The following is a 9458-nucleotide window of genomic DNA, read 5'->3' on the forward strand; positions in this document are numbered from 1 at the left end:
AGTTTGTAAAATTTACATTAACATTGGTGAGTCGCATTAGCCATCTCGAATTCGATCAGCTCATCACTGTTTTTGCCATGGCAAACTTTGCAAACAACAGCGGAGGCGTAAAACAGTTTGAGGGAAATTTTCATATTCATAATATCTTTACATAATATATAGTTCAGTTTATCGTCACCTAAGTAACGCTAGTTGTACATTCTAGTCGCATGATGAGTCTCATGAGACGACATTGAGACACGCTCAACTCAGTTATATTTATCGCGCTAGCTCTCGTCGCACTGAATCGATGCTACGATGAGCTTTGTAGCTATGGCACACTGTCTCATCCATAGTATACGAGAATTAAAACTCTGTAAATAAATATTCGCCTGTGCATATGCAAAGTACATGATTCAAATGAGTCTGATACATAAAATTTGCGAAAATTAACGTGTCTTGAGGACCTGAACCCTCAGTAACTCATTTCAGTAGATAGGCGTGATAACCTACACAATCAAGACCAATTAGAGGCCAGTGGAAAAAAAAAAAGTTCTACCACGTAAAAAACTTGAAAGCATAAGTCATTCTAAATTGTATCAAGTATACAAGTTTCTAAATATATATGTATTTATTTATAACAGCAGCTAGCAATTGATGCACCCCTCTATTCCGTTCTTTGATCATTCTAATATGTCGCAAGAAACATTCAAAACAATTTGGATTCATGACAAACATCGGCATTGAACATTGTACGCTGTTTTTCACCAAATGAGAAAGAAAACGAAATTGATAGATTAAATATGAATGCCTGAATTTAATATCGCAACTATGCTTCTGTTTCGCTGCAATTCAAAGATTATTAGAAGGTGAGTGAATGATGTAATTGTTTCAGGAAAAATGATTCATATCGTTGTTCTGATGGTCCTACTTAGAGCGTGTAGGTGAAAAAGTAGGTCTAATGGCCATCAAAACAAGTAATTTACTGCCGACACCATCCAATGCCAACCAATTAGCATCAATAAGCATAGTGTTCATCTTCCTATACTCATCTAGGTAGAGCGTTATCGTTTAGTATCAGTAAGTTATAGAGTATATAGTCGGATATCACTGTGTTGAGGGTTTTCGGATATTCCCCAAAATCAATCTACGGAGCAGTTGACGGAGTTGAGTCGTTCAAACGATCCCTTGTTTCCTTATGGTGTTCGCATTTCATCCTCGCAGCAAAAAAATCCTTATCGAACAACGAGATGCGAACAGAAACACGAAACAACCCACGGTCGATTAAAGCCTCGTTTGAGCGCAAAACAGTGCCTGGTAAGTTCGGCCACTATGTACATGCTGATGTAATCGATATCGATTTCGTGACACCCTTTTGCTTCTTTTGTTCGAAACTTCGTGAGGAAGGAGACACCGAACCAATTATGATCTGCAGACTGCAATCTGAAAGATGTGCCATCGGGGGGGTGTTTAATATGTGTAAGGTGCTGGGGAAGGAAATACTCTCGTGTTAACAACAAACTGATCGTCAGTCATGGTGGAGCATTAGGAGATTTGCATCTGTTGGTAGACGCTGAATTTGTCGAACAATCGTAAAACCGCTGACGAAATCTGCAGGTTAAAATCTCAGGTGAGTAATAAGAAGTGAAATATTATGTGCAAAGATCATAAAATTATGAAAGTGTTTTGTTCAGCTGTCGTACATTTGAGCATTGATCAGTGTTTCAGTTTAAATGAAATGAAGTTTATAGCATGAAGTTGAAATCAAACGAAAAAATTTGCTATCGAGATGTCAATTATTTGATTACTCAGTTGTTCTATTTTGTATGGAAAGTTCAACACAACAGAATTTAGAGCATATTTTCCCTAGGCACAAACTGAAAACAAGTTTTTTGTCAATGAAATCGAATGATTACAAACTGAATGATATCAAAATAATTATTCGGTTAGATCATTCTTTTATTAAGCATTAAATTAACAAATATCTCAACATATTGTTTTGAGGTTCTTAATCTACATAAATATAGGTAGCTTTCTGATAAATCATTTCATAATAGTTATGAGGAATGCATAGTTAAGAGGAATGCAACTTGAAAACATGTCTGAATCGTTTTATTAAATAACAATAATAATTGAAATCATATTTTTGTTTCTAATGTTATCCTCGCAACGTGTTCTCATACATTCTATCATTTATTAACTGACTTGTTTCAGGCATTGCAGAATGCATATCTTGTATGGTAAACATACTGGATACACTATATGTCCAGGGTGCCGAGAATGATTCCCACCCAAAAACATCTCAGATTGGGCGAGAATCAAACTCACTTACTTGATTGGCAAATCTGGCTGCAGAAGATGAATTTAGATAATACCTGACGGGTTTCTCCAAAACTTCATCATATTGTGAATTTCAAATTGCGACATGTTCGGATAAATGAGCTTGAGCTTGAGCTTGATTGACTGCTCGAGTTGTACTATTATAAGGATCAGCTGTTTTATTAGGGAACCAACAGATGCCTTTGCTTGGGACTAGACACATCTTCAATGTACAAGCTAGATCTCAATGTTAGGTCATACTGCCTGCCACGTCAGAATGCAAGTCAATGGGGAAGGGGAGGAATGATGATGAATCACTGCCCACTGCAAGACGAATATACCCTGCACTGCCACGAGTTCATGCGGAATTTGTTGGAATTTTTAGAAGTTGAGAGGCAGAGGTCCGTCTTGGTTAACGAGCTGCCAATGTGATAGATAGGAGAAGGTAACTGATGGAATTTCTAGATGTGGAAAACGAGCTCTATAGTTCATTTCCACTAGCAGATTACTGATGAATACTCAAGTTGAAGGTATAGGTAATAGTAATGGAAACGGTATGGAAGTTCATTTCCAGTTCTAGTGATTCAGAACATGAGAGATAAGAGAAAGATACAAGTAGGAGAATGGAACGGGCCTGGGATTGAACCCACGACCTCCTGGGTATGAGGCAGAAGCAGTAGCCATATGACTACCAAGCCTCGCTATTTTACATGTCTGGATAAATTTAGATAAATTAAATGGTTGTAAAATAAGGTGTTTGTAAGTATCAGCTAATTTTCACCCCCAGCAATATTCGGTTATCAATAATAGACCCAGGTAGAAGCAAACTGGCAAGGAATAACATCTTTTTACTATTAATATAGGGGTAAGGTTCAAAACTCGGCCCATTATGCTATGGGAGATCACATTTATCGTTATAAATCTTCATATATTGCATTTCCAACCAGAATTATTCCACCAGCTGGCTTGCTTACTTTCGGTTTTGACGTCAAATAGCAAAAAACGACGATGAGTGTCCGCAATATCTCATTTAAACCAGCGAAAGTCTCGAGAGAAATGGAAAAAAGGTCGCATCCGTGCCCTTCTATGTGGATCTTTTCAGCCCACTGGGACGAGTGAGTTGATTTTGAACATACGAAAAATAAAGATATCTCGTTTATAGTACCAGTCATTTTGCTTGTGTTGAAAGGCATGCAAACAAATAGAGAAAATCAAATCATCTTTATTGAGCGTGAATTTAATTGGTTGCATGTAAAAATACTACACACTGATTGTGAGAGTGCTTATTTCCATCAGTACGCTTACCAAGGACATGCTAAAGAACTACTATTATGAATCATTTATTTCCCAAGTATTTACCATATTTGCAAGTGAAGAAGTTTGAAAAATGAAAACTGTTTTAAAACTGCAATTGCAATAGGCTACATGTTCTAGCCCTCAAGTTGTGCCTTCAAACAAATTGCACACATCTGAGAAATCTTCACGTCATATTTACCTGCAAACAAATGTGGTTCTCATCCACCATACTTTTCACGTAAGAGTGACCTGAATGGCATGTAACCCGAACAAAAATTTACCTCGTTGAGTTACGTGATTTATCAGGTGAATCTGACTGGATTTTCAGTACTAATGACGAAGTTTGAAAGTAAGCGTGTTTGCTCAGGTGAACTTTACGTGATTTCTACGTACTGGTTACGTAAATTTCAGTAAAAGCTATGACATCAGGTAACCACTACATGGTTTGAAATATATTGCAAAATTGTTTTTAATGAATGCAAAATAAGCTAGTGACTGCCTGCAGCTGTAAACAGAGACTTCTTCGCATTGTTGATGCATCCTTGATCGTTGAACTGCATTTGATGCAGAATGATGTTTTTCTATAGACAGAAAATACCGTCATTCGGCCATTGCGCTTCGGGAAAACACTGTTGGAGAAAAATCAAGTTGAAAAATGAATAAAATTTATTAGATTTGTAGAAAAGATGAAACTAGTTTCTTCTCAAAAATTGCTCTATTTCCGCTGTTAAATCAAGCAAAAAGTAGTTCAGTCTTTGGCAGTTGAAATCTGGAATAGAAATTTTTCTCTAACGCTACCGAAAAACGGTAGTTAGCTATGTAACTTCATCTCTTCCATATTACTTACTTAATCTTGAATTTTATCCGACTTCCGCTGATTTTTTCAATGGAGGAACTCTTGGGTTCGGAAAACTCGCCTGAATGCACATGAAATATCGCTTACCTTTTGCAAATCCTATAATTATGTTTAGTTATGTGTTCTTTATTCTTACGTGAGGTCAAGTCACTCTCACGTGAAAAGTATGGATGAGAACCACATTTGTTTCAGGTAAATCTGACTTGAAGATTGTTTACAATGCTAGTTTTCCGAAATACCGAAGCTGCAATCACACTAACACAATTTCACTTTAATTGTTTACCGAGTACATCAAACATATTCACAAGATTTTTAGTAAAAGTACGTGAATTTAGGTTACTGATTACACATCACGTAACAATCTCGTTTATTCAAGACAGATCAGTTACGGATTTTTCACGAATATGACGTGATGATTATTTAGAGTGTATACGTTAACTATTGGCTGCCGCATAATTTTGAGATTTACTGCAGTGGAACCATGCAGTTGTGTTGCTCTCGCTCGCGATACTCAAATAAACTTTTCCAAACGTAAACATGCTTCAGGTGGGGATGATGCAAACGCAAAGCCAATTATAAAACTTATTCTTGGCAATTCCTTGCTTGTATTGCGTTAAACAGTTATAACTCGCAACCACCTGATATTATTACACAATTATTATAAATACATATTGGATGCTTTTTAACTCTGCCTGCATTGAAGTTTCATGATTGGTACGCGTTTGACTTCCACTCTCTCTATATCGATCAGCTGTGTGAATCCTCTCAAAACTTCCACGTGTTCAACTTCCCGAGTTGAAAGGATACTTTTCGGTATCATTTACAGATCAAAATACTTTTTGCAAGCAATAATAGATCTAAATTATGATGAAGGTATTTGTCAAGTGAATTAATTTCAAATTATTGACATGAAATCATGTTGAAAGTTTATCTAATGAAACATACGATCTATCGTATCTTTCCATTAAAATGAGAGAAATATTTGTGGATTCAAGAAAGATGATAAAATTAAATATTCATACACTAATAATTACTGAATCATTATTTATTTCCACTAGCTCCAACTCGGAGCGCGGTGATTGTTATGTGGAGTGCAAGTTTTCACGCCTTTTGTACTCACGATAAAGCCTGTGAACAGGGAATTGAGGGATATCAAACGTTTTTTTGAAAAAATTACTACGTTTGTGGTAGTTAGTTGAAGAATATAGCTACTACTAAACCTCAAAATTAAATCGCCTTTATTATTATCAATGTTCTTCTTTAAAGGCCTACGGAAACTTGTTAAATGTCTTCAAGTAACCCGAGTGTTATACATAACAAAAGTCAATCTGCACTGACAAAAATCCAATCATATCCATTAGTGTGGCAAATGTATTGATCACAGCATTCCCATACAGGCTGTGAATTCGCATAGCTAATATGTTGAACACACATAACCCTATTAACTAATAACCTTTATGTGGATTCTCCATAGCGGGTGGTTTATGGTTATTTGTAAATTCAGATTTTTGCCAATAAAATGTGTGGATTTTATTATTGTGTACAAATGCCACTCACCGAGGTCCGATTAGTTGTCAAACGCCAAGTGTCGATCTATTAAGAAAAATAAGTATCTTGAATGAAGATATTGTTTGTTAATACTTTTAAATATTTTTTTGATTAATTACTAAAGGTGACAAAAGAAAATTTGAAATTTGTTCCGGTTTTACCTCTCACTTATTTTGCCTTTCCAAAGTATAAATTACTGATATTTAGAAACAAATTACAAATCAAAATACTTTTATAATTTTTTTCGATTTAGCCATTTCCTATTTTATCACTCCAAAACTCACCAAATCGATATTGATAAAATTTTCCATGAACTTTAAAATCGCTTTTTAAAGAAGGGTCATCTATTGAAAAATGATCAGTTTTATTGCATGTTCTTATTTCTTTTGTTATTTCTATCATACTGCTAAGCGTTTTTAATTGAATTGCTCCCAGAATTTTTAAGAAGAGTTTTGAAAAAATTCTGTGGGTCAGTGCATTTTTTTTTTTCAAATGTCATCCTTCGTCATCCAAATGTCATTCCATTCTTCTACAGCATAACCTTTATTCACCAATAGGTGAGAGATTTTTTCATTATCTTTTGAATTCAATACCTGTAAGTGAGAGATTTTCATTCTTTTTTGGTTTTTCGGTCGAATATTAAGTACTCCATCTGCGACAAGTACCACGCCCCTGTTAGTCATTGAAGAAACCGTATAAGAGAGTACGAATCTTCGATGCCAACCCAGTTCATAAACTCATTCAAGCTCACAATTTCAGGGGGTTAGAAGCAGAGGAGTGTAAGTGACAATTTTGTCAAAACTGAGCTGACTACAGCAAAAATACTTTGGTTCTAGAGCTTTGCGGCAATATGTTGATATAGTTTGAACGATGTTTATTTAAAAATGTGAAAATTCACAGAAAATTAATATTTTTTAAATTTCCATACATAGGTAATTCGCCAAATGTGAACGGATAATTTTTCGCTTATTGTTGGACGCACGTGCATTTCTTCTTCTTCTTCTTCTTCATCTTCTTCTTCTTCTTCTTGGCATTACATCCACACTGGGACAGAGCCGCCTCGAGCTTAGTGTTCATTAAGCACCACCACGGTTATTAACTGCGAGATTTCTAAGCCAATTACCATTTCATCTGTATATCATGAGGCTAACATGATGATACTTTTATGCCCAGATAAGTCGAGACAATTTCCAACTGAAAATTCTCAGACCGGCACCGGGAACCCAGCCACCCTCATGCATGTCTTGCTGTAGCCGCGCGGCTAAGGAGGCCCCCGTAAGCATTTCTTATGGGAGTTCAACAAAGGCGACAAAATTAGCGTTCAACATTTGACAGTTTCCTATTTGGAGTAAGAAATCCTATTCTAAATTAAACTTATGACAAAACTTCAATTCGATATGTGGAAAATTAGATGTCCTTCTAGGTATCTCCCTTTAATCGTAATCAATTCCCGCCATACTAACAGGAATTTTCGCATCGAACAACAACTTGGAGAAACTACCAGTAAAATCAACCGACTAAAGAAACTGGAACTTCTCGATGTATCCGTGATCAATCTGACCACCCTCGAACAGGTATCGTTCATAGCTGTATCTTAGGAACTCAACATTTGCGGTAATCTGTCTAGACAACCGCCTAATCAACTGGCAACATGTGATAATCTAGTAGATAGTTCTGACCCGTACCGTTTCGGATCCTCCGGCGACGAAGTTGCGGTGGTACCATGCAATCATAAAATATCTTCTCGACCGGAGAATATTCATCAGCCCCAGCATCAAAGACGAAAACGATCCATACTCTGCAACAAAAAACAGCACAATCAACTTTATTGCCAGCGAACGGGACGAGTTGCGCCAAGCGGAATTGGCCTGTGAGAAGCACGAAAAGGAAAGAAATTGTTGGAAAGTGAACGAATGGCATACGAAAGGATTACTCGTTGAAAGCAAATGTATGAAACAAAACAGCGCAAGAAACAGGAGTTACTGCAACAACTCTTCAGCAACAGAATCAAAACGATAATAAAGTGAATAGACTACAAGAGGAAAAGCAATCTGAAAGGCAACGATTAATCATGACATTCTTAAAGGTAAGTTGTTTTAATTTTAGCCGAATAGATCACTATACTGTCAATTTATTTCTCAGATGAACAAAACCCAGTGAATTAGAAAACAATCTTCTAACTCTGAAGAACGGTCCTGACCCTGTGTTCCTCGAACGAGAAAAAGAAGATCAAGAGCGTCTGATCGAACAGTTACGCATCCAAAGGAATGATTTTCGTAAGCAGGAAATTCTGACGGCTATGACCGATCTGCTTGAGAACGAAATCAGTCATCTTAGAAATTTTCACAATCAACGTGACCAATCATCCCGCAATATTCTGGGCGGGAATCGAGACCAATAACCTGCTTAATGTCTTCTTGAACTACGATCGAAACCGGCAGGACATTATCGACCAAGTAAATACAGATGAAGAAATACAGAAATCAGCTGTAGCCGCTTTGATTCTAAAAACGATTCGCGCACGTGGGTCCTAGTGGAACAGGTGAGAATAGTTGAATCGCAACTAGCAACCCTGACTACTTATGAGATCGAACGAAAGAAATCCAACCAGGGATCAAATCGTAAGTATCTTTAGGAATGGACCAAACTGTGCCAAACTAATAAAAATCAATTTTACTAGATCTAGCAGAGCAAGGATGAACTTAATCACGTACTGGATGCTCAGTCAACAGGACCAAAGAAAGCAACAGGTTAGTCTTGATATTCCAATGCATTTCTGGCTTCCGACCATGCAAGTTCATACCTGGACATCTTTTCAGCTTCTTGATACGCTCAAAATAATCGAACGGCAAAAGGAAGGCGAACAAACCGACTTCTGGCTAATGAATACAAAACTTCTGGATCAAACCTTCGGAGATTACTAATGATACAGCTTGGTTGATCCCATTCTCGGCTATCAATCTCAAAAAGAGTCGTTCACTGTTTACCGTTCCTGTCTAAGATCTGGCAAAATAAAGACAAAGAACCGCTAATATAGGCGAGCAGGACCTAATAGAGGCTGGCGTTATGAATGCCACGGATCGTGCCGCCATTTTAGCATCAATCAGCAATTATTATGATTACCTAAACGTAAGATAGAATATCCGAGGCTGAACTTAGCGCCACCAACAACGACACCCACTGCACCTGATGAAGAGGTTAACTTGAACGAAGCTACTAGCCTTCACCGGAAGACCAATCAGGGCAGGTGGGCGGTACAGTTCGAATGTGTTGTATGCCTGGAGAAATGGTAAAATAAATTGAGGGTAAATTTTGTTGCAATACTGATAAAATTGAATATTCAGGACAAAGTAATATTCCTTCCATTATATGTGCTGTGTGCCAGTGCCACGACAACATACACGACCGTCCCCAGTGCCGAGCGTACATTGAAAAGAAAAGACAAGTTATACAGCCATAG

The 9458-nt window shown here is 37.1% G+C and overlaps 1 pseudogene; it reads left to right on the plus strand.

Annotated features, from left to right (window-relative positions):
• The first annotated feature begins 1229 nt into the window (after positions 1–1229).
• LOC134209351 (E3 ubiquitin-protein ligase LRSAM1-like) lies at positions 1230–9458 on the plus strand (annotated as a pseudogene).

Source organism: Armigeres subalbatus, chromosome 2 (assembly GCF_024139115.2).
Source record: "Armigeres subalbatus isolate Guangzhou_Male chromosome 2, GZ_Asu_2, whole genome shotgun sequence".
NCBI classification, from domain to species: domain Eukaryota; kingdom Metazoa; phylum Arthropoda; class Insecta; order Diptera; family Culicidae; genus Armigeres; species Armigeres subalbatus.